Source organism: Megalobrama amblycephala, linkage group LG2 (genome assembly GCF_018812025.1).
Source record: "Megalobrama amblycephala isolate DHTTF-2021 linkage group LG2, ASM1881202v1, whole genome shotgun sequence".
Classification (NCBI taxonomy): Eukaryota; Metazoa; Chordata; class Actinopteri; order Cypriniformes; family Xenocyprididae; genus Megalobrama; species Megalobrama amblycephala.
The window spans coordinates 42,184,868-42,200,299 of record NC_063045.1 but is presented as its reverse complement, the minus strand read 5'-3'; positions in this window follow the sequence as shown (position 1 = coordinate 42,200,299).

The following is a 15,432-nucleotide window of genomic DNA, read 5'->3' as shown; positions in this document are numbered from 1 at the left end:
TGCATTACTCATTACTAATGCATTGAGAAAGAAGTACATTTACTTAGAGTAAAAGTTGCTAATATCCTTGATCAAACTGCAAAGTAGACAAAAAGATACATAAGTACTGTAACTAATTACATTTACTCAAATAATTTACACCAATGCTTCTGCGTAAACAACTTCTGTCAGGACCACTATCATCAAAGATGATTGGGAATTAGCATACAGTTTGTATTGGCGGTATGATTCTGTTCTGGGCAAGAACTCCCTGCCCATCCATGCAGCCTAGCATGGATAAGAGCAGGGAGAGCAGTGATAACCCTCATTAGGGTAAACAGAACAGTTTAATGTACCTTAAACATTTTTATTTATTGGTTTAAAGAGTAGAAAAATAGACTTTATTCATTAAATTATTTATATCATTGTAGTATTGGATGAGTGACCACCAGACACTCTCTCTCATGCACACACAATCCATCCCTTTAACTTTCTAAAATGGTGCCTTTGGAGGGCACTTAAGTGTTTACTCATTAGCAACAAATATATTTTTAATAAAAATAACTAAATGAGTTAATAAATGAGTAAATGAGTTCCAAATTTTTGAGCCCCCCTCAGAAGATCCATAACAGCATCCCTACCAGATAGACAGAAAAACTTGTCAATGGTGAGGAAGCATTGTGTCGTGATTAAAAATCTCGTCAATGGAGGGAAAGAGTTAAAATTCTTGTTGTACTGGGTCTTTTTATATATCATCATTTAAAGTAGACAGTGTCAGATCTGAAGATTATCAACAAAAATCAAATTTCAACCATTTAAATGAGAAAATGCAAAAAATAAATAAATAAATAAAAATCAGTGCTCAAAGAGAAGCAAGTGTTTTCAACATAATTTTGGAGTCAGTGGGTAGCTAATTGACCCCAACAAGAGGCACAATGCATTGACTCATGTATTATTTCAGCCTAGTGAAGCGCTTTATAGATAATCGCATTGAGGCTGTCTAATCTTAGCATGAATGAAAAATGACAATGAAAAAGAAACAACCCAAGAGCAAGACCTGGACAATTTATCTGATGTCTTAATCAGCAAACCAATTCTAACTAAGCATATCTTGTTTAGTGTGATCTATGATCAGAGTTGTTAAATTATTTATAATAGAAGTAGTTTCTCAGACATCTTTGTGAGCCTTTACATAACAGATTACAAACTCACAGAGGCAGAAAATGGCATTTATTTTTTAGCTCATTGTTAGTATATGTGAAATCAAACATTCAGTTTCATGATATGCAGCCACACAAGTTGTTTAACAAGAAAAGAGATTTACAAAACGGCTTTTTTTTTTTTTTAAATAAATAAATAAAAAATAATGAATGGGAACTGTGATTCCTATGATATTGACCTTAAACTCAGAGTACAATTGAGTAGAAATATCTGTTGCTAATGACTTTGCCTTATCTTTTGTCATTGTTTGTCAGCCTTTTTTTTTAACTTTAGGTTGCTTGTCTGTGCATAAGAGGATAAATTCAGTTGACTGAACCATTCTATTTTCCATCTTATGCCTTTGTCTTTTGAAAAGTCTTTGTATCAATGTTGTGACATTCACTACAGGATTAAAACTGATGAAATATTGACAGACCATATTCTAAGTATCTCTTAATAGCTCAACCTTGGTTTAGATGTCATGTCTTCTGTAGATCTTGAAAAAGGTATCCTGTCAGGAGAGGATGGTGACAGAGGAGTTTTAAAAAAAGAAAATCGGCAGATCCGGAGTTATTTATTCTTTGACTGGGATTTGGCTTTTCTGCAAGAGGTCAAGGTTTGGCTGATTAGCATTGGCAGTTAACTTCTGCTGGTAGATGCTGTAACTACACCATTACCTGGGCAAAGAGCATTTCTTTTCTACATTGAAGACCGTTCAAAAGTTAAAGTCAGCATGAAATAGATGTTGCGATAATCTTTTCTTCCCTATTGTGATGTACAAACCAGATTCCCAAAAAGTTGGGACACTGTACAAATTGTGAATAAAAACAGAATGCAATGATGTAGAAGTTTCATATTTCAATATTTTATTCAGAATACAACATAGATGACATATCAAATCTTTAAACTGAGAAAATTATCATTTTAAGGGAAAAATAAGTTGATTTTAAATTTCATGGCATCAACACATCTCAAAAAAGTTGGGACACTGTGTGGCATCCCCTCTTCTTTTTATAACAGTCTGCAAACGTCTGGGGACTGAGGAGACAAGTTGCTCAAGTTTAGGAATAGGAATGTTGTCCCATTCTTGTCTAAGACAGGCTTCTAGTTGCTCAACTGTCTTAGGTCTTCTTTGTCGCATCTTCCTCTTTATGGTGCACCAAATGTTTTCTATGGGTGAAAGATCTGGACTGCAGGCTGGCCATTTCAGTACCCGGATCCTTCTTCTACGCAGCCATGATGTTGTAATTGATGCAGTATATGGTCTGGCATTGTCATGTTGGAAAATGCAAGGTCTTCCCTGAAAGAGACGACGTCTGGATGGGAGCATAAGTTGTTCTAGAACTTGGATATACCTTTCAGCATTGATGGTGCCTTTCCAGATGCGTAAGCTGCCCTGCCACATGCACTCATGCAACCCCATACCATCAGAGATGCAGGCTTTTGAACTGAGCGCTGATAACAACTTGGGTTGTCCTTGTCCTCTTTAGTCCGGATGACATGGCGTTCCCAGTTTTCCACAAAGAACTTCAAATTTTGATTCGTCTGACCACAGAACAGTTTTCCACTTTGCCACAGTCCATTTTAAATGAGCCTTGGCCCAGAGAAAACGCCTGCACTTCTGAATCATGTTTAGATATGGCTTCTTTTTTGACCTATAGAGTTTTAGCCGGCAACGGCAAATGGCACGGTGGATTGTGTTCACCGACGATGTTTTCTGGAAGTATTCCTGAGCCTATGTTGTGATTTCCATTACAGTAGCATTCCTGTATGTGATGCAGTGCTGTCTAAGGGCCCGAAGATCACGGGCATCTAGTATGGTTTTCCGGCCTTGACCCTTACGCACAGAGATTGTTCCAGATTCTCTGAATCTTTGGATGATGTTATGCACTGTAGATGATGATAACTTCAAACTCTTTGCAATTTGTCTCTGAGAAACTCCTTTCTGATATTGCTCCACTATTTTTCGCCGCAGCATTGGGGGAATTGGTGATCCGCTGCCCATCTTGACTTCTGAGAGACACTGCCACTCTGAGAGGCTCTTTTTATACCCAGTCATGTTGACAACTGACCTAATAAGTTGCAAATTGGTCCTCCAGCTGTTCCTTATATGTACATTTAACTTTTCTGGCCTCTTATTGCTACCTGTCCCAACTTTTTTGGAATGTGTAGCTCTCATGAAATCCAAAATGAGCCAATATTTGACATGACATTTCAAAATGTCTCACTTTCAACATTTGATATGTTATCTATATTCTATTGTGAATAAAATATAAGTTTATGAGATTTGTAAATTATTGCATTCCTATTTAATTCACAATCTGTACAGTGTCCCAACTTTTTTGGAATCGGGTTTGTATATCAGAGTGATGGCATCTCAAACAAATAAGAAATGTAGGTTTGGGTGGTTGGGGTTTGCTATTGCTGTGATCTCATATGAGTGTCAGGTTGTCCCACCCTCACATCAATAAACACGTCATTAGACAAGAGAAGAGATGTCACTGCAAGAGAGAGGGGAAGTTGTTGTTTGAGTTAAAGATTACAAGAGCATGTGAACTAAAATAAAATAAAATGTGCATGGACAAATCATTTATAATCAATACTGCAATATAACATGAACACAAACAAAGAATTGTCAATTTTGATCTCTTTGTGACTTCATGTTTTTACGCTTATGTTAGTGTACGCACACAGTCGAACGCGCAGCCTTGCAAAGTATACTTCATTTGACTCGTATGCATGCACAGGCGTTCGATGCATGCACAGTTTTGAGCAATCTCTCGCCAAGTTACAACCCATGTTACAACCCATCTTTGTATTCTTTCTAGAGTTGTACAAATGAGGATACTTTCTAACCTCTTCGCACAATGTCTCGTCTATGTAGGCCTCCATTGTCGCTGTAGTTTTCATGCATTCCGGTGTAGCGTCTGGATTAATCAGCCACACAATTATTCATTGTATTTAATGAATTACCCATAAATTCACTCTCACTATCAAAGTTCTGTGAACCCATCCCCCTAAAACTGCAACTAGCATCCCAAACATAGCTAAACCACAGGCAGAACTAGGTGTCCTGTTACAGATACTTGGACCTTTTTACGATCAGGAAGAATTTTGCAGAGACTAGTGACTCTGACTTCATTCTTTCTGAGGAGGACAAATAAACTCTCTTAATCACATTTGACTTGACATTCAATAGTATTCTTGACATTTATTCAACAGTGCTTCTGATCTGCCTGCATTGACACTATTATTTAAGAGCTGCTGTGCAGCCAAATTATGTACCAGTTATTAATGTAAAGCAGCTTTGACACAATCTGCATTGTAAAAAGCGCTATATAAATAAAGGTGACTTGACTTGACTTAATCCTAGGTATTCTCTATATAAAACTGTTAACTGCGAGTGCCGTATGTGTCCAGTCATTTACGCCGTCATCACCCGGGTGTTGATAGCGCGTGAGCGCAGGTGAGACCAGAACAGCACACGTTGCTATCTGTGTTTAAACTAAACTCATTTAAGCCTTGCTGATTTAAACCGTGAGAAGATTTGTGTGCGCTCATCCGAAGCGCGCACACGCTTATTTCAGTCAGCGCGCAAATACTGAGTTCTCTTTCAAGTCTTGCGCTTCAGCGGACAGATTCATACAAAAATTATGTCAGCATGCCCATCTTGCCAAGTATCCTAGCAAACATAGTCGGTTATGTCTTAAGTGAATGTATATTAATCGAGAAAGACAGCGCATGTGTAACAGTATATGTACTGGATCGTATATGTCTTAAAGTGGAAAAAAACTATTGCTGCTGCCTGTTTTTAATGTTAAATCAAACAACAAATAACAAAGAAATCACTCACTGCTCTTGACTGAATAGTTTTTGTAACTTCAATAATGATTAATCTTTATTTATTTTATACAGTAAAGATAATATGCAGTGTTATTTTATATTTGATTACTTTATCCATTTTCTGTACCTGATACCTGAAAAACCTGAAAATCACTGTTTATTTTATTTGAATATTTGCTTTATTGTACTTATTTGTGATGTTGCTTGTAGTTTGTTTGTTCTTATTTTCTTTATTTTTATTTGATTGACAGTAGTCCTATTTTCCCTAAACATAGCACATACCGAACCGTACCGAAACCGTGACCCTAAAACCGTGATACGAACCAAACCGTGAGCAATTTGAACCGTTGCACCCCTAGTATTAGCGTTACCTGTAGATTTCAATTTCTGTACAGTCTAATCTCCAATGTTAATTTGTCATACCATACAATCCGCCATCCAAATGCTGTTTAATTATCGCAGCTGCTTTGAGAAAAGGCCATAAATGATCGGCCTCACATGTGACATAGCCTACTAGCTGGGACTCGTTCTTTATGTAAACAGATGTGACGCACTGATGCAAAGACAAACGGCGACATGCTTGAATTTCCTGTGAAAACCCACCAGTACCACCTGAATTAGAAAACATTATTACAAGCTTACCATTGTGAATCGGGCTAAGGTAAGGAGATAGTTTTGAACACTGGCTGCTTATGTATTTGCTCAATAATTGATTTTGAATCATTATTAACCAAAAAAAGTTACGGACAGCAGCTTTAAATATGCATGTGCGACCTGCACGTACAAAGTCTGAGCTGCTCTTTAAAGGTCCCGTTCTTCGTGATCCCATGTTTCAAACTTGTAATGTTGTTGTTAGAGTATAAATAAAATGTGTAAAATTTTAAAGCTCAAAGTTCAATGCCAAGCGAGATATTTTATTTAACAGAAGTCGCCTACATCGAACAGCCAGTTTGGACTACATCCCTCTACTTCCTTCTTTAATGACGTCACTAAAACAGTTTTTTGACTAACCTCCGAGTGAGTTTAGAGTGTGTTTGTCGCCATGTCGTCGAAACGCTGTTATTTTCATCCCGCAGTCCAATCACCGGGTCTGATTCCGGCTCAAATTGATAGGGTAAAATTAAAGACATGTTTACAATAACACTGAGCGCATGCATCTCCACGTTATGGTAAGAGGCGTGACTTTTCCGGGCACGGTGCGCTCAGAGCTGTCGAATCACAACACAGGAACCGCTGGCACAATCAGAACTCGTTACGTATTTCTGAAGGAGGGACTTCATAGAACAAGGAAGTCATCAGCCCGTTTTTATGACAGTGGAAACAGCGGTATACAGATAAGTAAATTATGTGAAAAATACTGTGTTTTTTTACACGCGAAACATGAACACATGTTATATTGCACACTATAAACACAATCAAAGCTTCAAAAAACCACGAAAAACGGGACCTTTAAAAGTGAATAGGGACCAGCTTTAAAGCCCTAAATCACCATTAAAGTATAACAAATGTAGACAGTGTCTCATGAAATATATATTTAAACTCTTCTAAAAGCCAATTAAAAGCATTTTGTGAAGCACAGACTTTTTTAAGTTGGTTTTCACTGAAATCCTTAAAAATTTAGCTTGATAGCCATGATCACAATTGACTTTCATTGTACAGAAAAAATTAGAAGCAGTGAAAAGTTTCACATCCTCAAATCAACATGTTGTGTACCCTGAAAGTTTATTTTTTTGTGCGTGTGTAAATTGCTCTTACATAATTTTGAAGAGTATGATGGCGCTGCCACATGAACACTTTCTGTAATAACAATGATTATGTCCATGTAAGCAGAGAAGCCGTGTCCTTGAGAATATTTTTTTTCACATTCATGCAATCTGAACAGCATTTAAGATAATGAGCTATAATCTGTAAAGAACTTGCATTTCTGTGAAATGTTACAGGCACTCTAAACTTCTTACATTATGCTATATAAGAATAAAGGTATACTAATAAGGTTAAATTTTTTCAGCTGAACAGGGTATTTAATTATTAATGGAATACCTCATCCAAAAATTAACATTCAGTCATTATTTTCCTAATGTTGTTCTGAACCTTTATGGCTTCTGAAGACTTGGAAATATAGCACATGAGTTGTATGGACTCAAAAAGTAAGTCCATACAAGTTTCCTTTTAGGTATAGAAAAGGCATGAAAAGATTTCTTGTTCCACAGAAGAAAGAAAGTCATCTGTGTAAATAATGACAGAATCATCACAGCTGGAGATAACTTCATGCTAAAGTTGTATGATGTTTTACCATATCAAAAGTTTATCCTTCTATTTTATTTGCAGGGATCGGTCTACTGCAGAGCTGAAAGGGAGCAGTTTCTCCGCTCCAATAGCACACCAAACCCTTTGAACCTTTCTGCTGTTTATTTGATTAGAAGGCTGCCGTGGTCATGAGAGACACACTGGATGTTAGCATCAGCAAATTACCAGACAAAGCAGCAGCAAGGCCATCATTTCAACCATAGCTATGCTACTCATTACCGCAGCACACTTTTTCCACACCAAAGCTCATGTGCCAACACAAGGGCAACAGAAAAATTGAGAATTGATAATTAAAGGAAACATTTAATGGCATGTGAGAAATATTCCTATATACTGTAGCTTGTTTTGACCTTCCTTAGTAAAGTCCACAAAATTAATTAATCATATTTGAAGTTTTTTCAAGCCATTTGTTAGCTTTAACAGCTACAACTGAATTTTTTACACAAAGCTATTTTCTGGAGACTTTGAATATTGAGCATGAATTATATAAACTATACTTTTAGTGTGTGTTTATGTTTCTGTAGCTTGACAGCTCTTGACAGTCGCAATTTACTATTATTGTAACATTTGTCAACATTTTAATTTCTCATGTTGTGTTCTACGGAAAATCATAGGACATGACAATGACAGAATTTTCATTGGAAGTGATCTACAAGTAAATTTTTTTTTTGAGTGTGCCGCAATGCAACAGAAATTGTGATAGACTTTTCTTCCCTATTGTGATGTAGAGTATATCCGAATGAAACAGATTCAGCCAAAAAGTAAAAAAAGTAGGGCGGGACTTGATTTCGTCCTCTGGGATTGATTGGATCATAGAAACGTGGGCGTTGCTAAATAAATGGAGGCCGACCACACCATGTTGTAATTACCATAATTATGAGATTTCAAATTGTAAAAAGTGTTCACATCCTAGTAGAGCTCATAATTACAGGTTGTAAGATGGGAATTTTCTGAGAGCTCCTACTTATACCATGTGGCCACTGTACCACATAACCGCTGCAGATTAAATTAGGCATTGATTGTGTTGCTATAGAGACACATTATTCCCAGTTTGAGGACATAAACAGCTCCAAATAGAAGCTTCTGTTTCTGAACTCCATAAAACGCCTCGATTGTAGTCTTGAGTTTTCTTCTGGGAAGGAACACATCACAATATTCCTCATTTAAATAATTACCGCCCAGGCATATGTAGAATAAAGGTGTGAGGTAGAGGTCTACACAGGTCCATTTGGATCCGAAAACCTGAGGACAGAAACTTCAACAAGTGCCTTGGACATGGGTCGGGTCCGGTATTAGTGGCCTTGTAAATGTGCAAAAATTTAACAAAATGTTATTATTTAAAGGTTTAGTGTATAAATTTTAGCGTCATCTAGCGGTGAGGTTGCGAATTGCAATATAGAGAAGCTACGGTGGCCAACACAGGACAAAGATGTCGTCTGAGACAGCAGAGAGTGGCCAGTCAAGCAAACGTGCTCTGTAGAGCAGTTTGTCCATTTAGGGCTACTGTAGAAACATGCCGACGCAAAATGGCAACTTAACATGTAAGGGTGTTAATGTAGATAGAAATGACTCATTCTAAGGTAATAAAAACATAATGGTTCATTTTGTAAGGTCTTTATACACCACTGAAAACATAGTTATGTATATTATATTGCATCTCTGTCAATAGATCCTCCTAAAATTGACACATTGCATCTTTAACACAATTCTATGACAATTCTACAATTCTACAAGTTCTCTCTGAATCCTCGCTTCTACATTCAATGGATTCTACGCATGGTTGCTTCCGCATTTAGACTCAGTTGCTCTGAGCGCCAACAGCATGGATTTTAGACTCGCTGCTTGCAAGATCTTCCACGGATTACAGTGAGCAATGTCAGTCAAAGTGGCATCTCTCACACCCTCTAGTAAGAAGGAGAAGAGCTTTAAATCGGAAATTATATTATTATAATAGTCATCTTGTCTTTATGAATATATCATACCATTTGGGGTCATTCATTTCATTATTAGGGCCTGAGCAATGGTGGTATGAGGACCCTATTGTAATTGCTCAGTCAATTATTCTTCTTCTCCAAAATGAATCACATTTTTGAAGGCCTAAACATGCTTGAAAACTCAAACTTTGCACACGTGTCAGAAGTGGTGAAAATTTGCATCTGATATGGGTATTTTAGAATTAGGTGTGGCAAAATGGCTTGATAGCGCCACTTACAAAATTTCATTTCATGTACATGTATGAAATTCAGTAGACACATGTAACAGCCAAATACCTACAAAAAAGTCAGTGGGTGCAAAATCTGTAAACAGTAAGTGAGATATTTTGAATTTTCTCTGCAAAATTTTAGCAATTTTTGCCATTTCCAGACATTGTACTTTAATGAAATCCTCCTAAAGGTTTTATCAGATCAACATCATATTTGGTCAGTCTAATCTAAAGGCCTTTGCGACATTAAATTGCTAAGATCTTGAGTCTTCGCTGAAAGGCGTGTCCGTGGTGGCCTGTCAAAATTGGATGTTTCACCATGAAACAGGAAGTTGTTGTAATTCGGGCATACAATGTCCAATCTGCCTCAAACTTCACATGTTTTATTAGAGTCCTGGCCTGAAGACATCTACATGGCAATATTCAGTTACAGTCATAGAGCCACCTGTGGACAACAGGAAGTGTCATGTTTTACACTGTGATTAACTTCTCATAGAGATTTAACCAGATCAACATCATATTTGGTCAGTCTAATCTTAAGGCCTTAGCAATGTTAAATTGCGAAGATATTGAGATTGTTGAACGGCATGTTGGTGGCGGCCTGACAAAGTCTGTTTCACCATGAAAGAGGAAGCTGTTGTAACTCAAGCATACAGTATCTGATCTTCCCCAGACTTCACATGTATGATAAGAGTCCTGCCATAAAGACATCTATATGCCAAAATTCAGTTAGTCATAGCGCCACCTGCTGGCAATAGGAAATGGCATGCTTTGCACTGTAATTCACTCCCAGAAACACATTTGTATATGCCATGAAGTACCAAACATGCTAGAAACACGTTAAATCATGCAACACTTGGCTAAGTGCTAATGTATGCGATTAACGCCACGAAACAGGAATTTGTTGTAATACAATGTCTGATTTACTCCAAACTTCACACGTTTGATAATAGTCCTGGCCTAAAGACATCTACATTGCAATATTCAGTAATAATCAAAGTGCCACCTGTTGGCTGCAGGAAGTGTGGCACGTCTAAATGACTTTGCATATTTCTCCTGTATTTACTCGCTTACATTCATGTCACCCACTTCTCACTGTTTTCCTAAGGCTACCAGGTGGTGGTGAGCCCGGGTACGAGGGCCCTTTCATCGCTGCTTGCAGCTTTAATTTTAATTATATTTACACATTTATTTTTCCATGCTATCAAGTTTATTTTTACAATCCAGTGGTCACAATTGAAAGCTGAACTCAGAAATAACTTGTATCCATCAGGCAGGCAATAATATTCGAGTTCGAAAATAAATGCTGTCAGGTCAGGTCGGACTCTTATTTTATCAGGTCTGGCTCAGGTCTGGTTTTTCTTTTTTTCTTTTTTTTCTTAATTATTTATGCACATCGGGTTTGGGTAAGAAGTCATACAGTACAGATTTTAGGACCCAAAAAGACCTCTACTAGTATGAGGCCTTGTTGAGTTGAGTTAGTAGTGTTTTGAAATTCGTACTTATGGTAAGGGGCATGACATTTCAGAAACACGATTGGACAAGTTGACCAATCACAACACATTGGTCCAGCAGACCAATCAGAGCACACTGCACTTTTCTGATGTCAGGGCTTTTCATGGAGACAGGAACTAAATATGGCGTCACAGACAGACTGGGAAGAGAAGTGCTGCAACAATGTAAAATGTGAATAATGTGTTTTTTTAACATTCAAGCATGAAACTCTAGTAGACCACAAAAAACACAATCAAGACAAAAAAGGGCATAATACTTTAGGTCCTCTTTAATTAAAAATAAATTGATTAAGCACCAGTATTAGGGTTCCTCATTACACAGCTCTTGAGTACTTGAATCTGACTGGACAGATGCATTTGTGTTTTTCTTTTGGTGGGTAGCCGTGTAATAATGTCTATCCAGAATCAGGCAATGACTATATAATAGATTAATACCAGTATTGATATAACGCAATTATTATCTTGGAATGCTGTTTGCTTAAGCTTAAAACATCACATTAGACATTATGTTGTTTTCTAATTGATATGAATTTACAGGTTCATTTATTATTTTATTTTTTTACACTCCCATAGCAATACACCCCAGTGATTCCTGAAGTAGGTCTAAGAACTATTAGGCCATTAAACTTGCTGCTTGTTGTACTGTGCAGCCACCCAATCAATCACCACTCTACATGGTAGGTATGGTTTAATTGCAAGACAATTAATTGCTGCCCAGAGAGTCTTTCTTTATATGGTTAGCCTGTAAACCCATTTGTGACCATGGCTAGTTATGCATGACAATTACCTGCAGATCTTTCAAATAAATTTAGACATGGATGTGGGGAAGAAACTGTGTCATTAAGGTTCATCTAATTAACAGAGAATGTTAATCGCATCCAAGACACCCTTTACACACATTATGCAATCAGAGCAAGGGTGTGTGGTGAGTATCAACACAGCTGCTCAAAACACCCGTTGGTATTCAACGCATGCAGACGCGAGTAGCCTAACAATTACTGCGCACTGCTGAAAAAGCACACTTCGCTCAAATTCAGATTAGCTGCTGGATCTGCTTCTTCGTTATTTACGAATTTTACCTTTGAAGAAAGCAAAAGCACACACGTTTTTCCTCCTTAGTCCACTGGCAGTTGCTCGAGCCCCTCTCCTTCACCTTCATGTCTGTTTGCAGCAGACGAGACCATCAATCAAAAAATCAGAGAGCTGGATAGGAATCTGACAACATTCACGCACATGTTTTCTTGAAGGTGAACTGACGGCATATAGCCTTTTGGCTTTTCCTGCTTTTCTGTATTTTAGTCTTTGATATTTTCATATGCAATCAGTACGGGAAAAAATCTGTACGATAACCCACAGATCTTGTGCTGTGGAACATCCATCTTAAGATTGTGCTGGTGGAACATCCATCTTTAGGTTGCTTGTTTTACCTGGTAGCTCGTTTTCTAGCTACTCTGTTACCTACTATTGCATTCAAATAGTATTTAATTTCAAATATTCCATATACATGGAAAAAGGTTCAATTTGCTAGTTCAATTTGATCTACCAGCTTTTACCAGATGACCAGCTGTAAACTTGAAGGGAACTTCATACTTATAATGAAAAAGGTATCTTGGAACCAGTTAAGACTAACTGGGAAAAGTGACCTAGAAAAGTTAGTTCTGAGAAAAGACCTTTTAAAACACCTTTTTAAATACCTTTTTAGAACCCCATGTCATGTGCGAGATAGGCTACTTGAGTGCTCAAGACGGTCTAGCACAGTGGTTCCCGGCCAGCGTTTAGGTTATTGGGGGCCCTAAGCAAGTCTCCAGGAGGGGGTCCCATGCTCGCGTTCCCGGGAGTTTATCAGCTGGCAATTTTCAATGCACATTTAAGAGTGCAGATTGCAACTATTATTAACAATAATTGAAATATTAGGCTTATATGTCACAATATCACCCATATCACTTTGTTTTCTGTTTTGCATAATTCCCTGCCAGTCTGTCATCATAGTTATGCATTTTGATTCACAAGCTTGCAATTCGATTCAATATCAGTTATTTTGGATATACTGTATATCAGGTACAGTACATGGCAAATTTTCTCAAGGAAAAAAAAAATCTCAATTAATGCTGTAAAATACACATGGGAATCAGTTGGTACTACATTAACTAATACATGTAGGTTAAAATGAACTTATTTGTATACAAACTTAAATTAAACTTAAGAACATTTTTATAATAATAAAGTTGGTAGTACTGACTTTAAAATTATTTCTACTCCAATTCGTTTTTTGAAATATAAACATTTAAATTGGCTGTCAACTTGATAGATTTATTCAAACATGCATTATATATTAAAGAACATTAAAAATATATAATTAATATGTAATATGATGAATATATTAGCTAAATGCTCCTCTGATGATGTTTGTTCTGAGGTAAATGTGACGTTAGGTTTGTTTGTTTTTCAGCGTTTTTCGTTTTTCTTTCCGCCTATGAAACAATGATTGAGCGCGATTACACAAGACATGATATGGATTTTGATAAGTTGAACTGTATCTTTTAACATACCTTTAGTTGTTCATTCTTGTTTATTTCGCGCTGTAACTGGTATTAAAGTGGAGGAGAGGATCAGTTTACGTGCGCGTCAGGCTGCCGCTTCTCTAGAACTGAAGCATTACGATCTGTCACGGCATATTATAGAGCGCCAAATCCATATCCTCGCGTTTTTTAAAGCGGGCAGTCCATTAATTAAATGATTAGCTATTTCCCCACAAAAGGTGTTTAATCAGCATAGCCTCTCATCCATTGAAGCCTCTCATCCATTGACTTCCATTCAAAAAACAGCCTCCGGTCTCCTTCTCTGCGTACCGCGGGGGGCGGAGCGTTAGCTTTAGCCGTTACACTTTTTTGGCTAAAGGTTGCAGGCTTGCCTTCCAGTGGCTTTGACTACACCACCGTGGGGTCCCCCTCTGGGGGCTGGATCTGCGGGGCCAATTCCGTGCTTTGCGTGGTGAATAAACACGCTACTGTTCCCGGCAACGCTGAGGAATATTGCACAGCAGAATATTACGCAAAAAGAAACCTCTGCAGGGTGATACAAGACTACACTGCATAATTATAATGATTATTATGTGGCTACTTGCCAGATAAGTAAAATATTAATTTGACATTTTTATTATGTTGAAATATAAATGAATGATGCTTGGTTATGCACTAAGAATGGCCAATTTTGTGAAAGGACTGCCATTGCCAGGTAAACGTAAAGCAGATGATACTTAAAGGTGCCCTAGAACCAGTTTTTACAAGATGTAATATAAGTCTAAGGTGTCCCCTGAATGTGTCTGTGAAGTTTCAGCTGAAAATACCCCATAGATTTTTTTAAATAATTTTTTTTAACTGCCTATTTTGGGGAATCATTAACTATGCACCGATTCAGGCTACGGCCCCTTTAAATCACGCGCTCCCTGCCCCCCGAGCTCTCGACTATAATACAGTGCATTTACAAAGTTCACACAGCTAATATAACCCTCAAATGGATCTTTACAAGATGTTCATCATGCATACTGCATGCAGGCGTCGGATCATGTGAGTATAGTATTTATTTGGATGTTTACATTTGATTCTGAATGAGTTTGATAGTGCTCCATGGCTAACGGGCTAATGCTACACTGTTGGAGAGATTTATAAAGAATGAAGTTGTGTTTATGCATTATACAGACTGCAAGTGTTTAAAAATGAAAATAGCGACGGCTCTCTTGTCTCTGTGAATACAGTAAGAAACGATGGTAACTTTAACCACATTTAACAGTACATTAGCAACATGCTAACGAAACATTTAGAAAGACAATTCACAAATATCACTAAAAATATCATGTAATCATGGATCATGTCAGTTATTATCACTCCATCTGCCATTTTTCGCTATTGTTCTTGCTTGCTTACCTAGTCTGATGATTCAGCTGTGCACAGCTCCAGATGTTATACTGCCTGCCCTTGTGTAATGACTTGAACATGGGCTGGCATATGCAAATATTGGGGGCGTACATATTAATGATCCCGACTGTTACGTAACAGTCAGTGTTATGTTGAGATTCGCCTGTTTTTTGGAGATTTACACAAGAAGGAGGAAACAATGGTGTTTGAGACTCACTGTATGTCATTTCCATGTACTGAACTCTTGTTATTCAACTATGCCAAGGTAAATTCAATTTTTGATTCTAGGGCACCTTTAAGATTCACAAATACTAAAACAATGTGTCTACAAGTCACCGTGATTTTGCAAAGTAAGACATGTTCCTGGATCAACATATTTTGCCAGCCAAGTAGGCTAGTTAAGTAGCTAGTACTATATTAATCACAATATTTCAAATCTTGTATAATTTTGAAATCAAGGTCATGAGCGCCT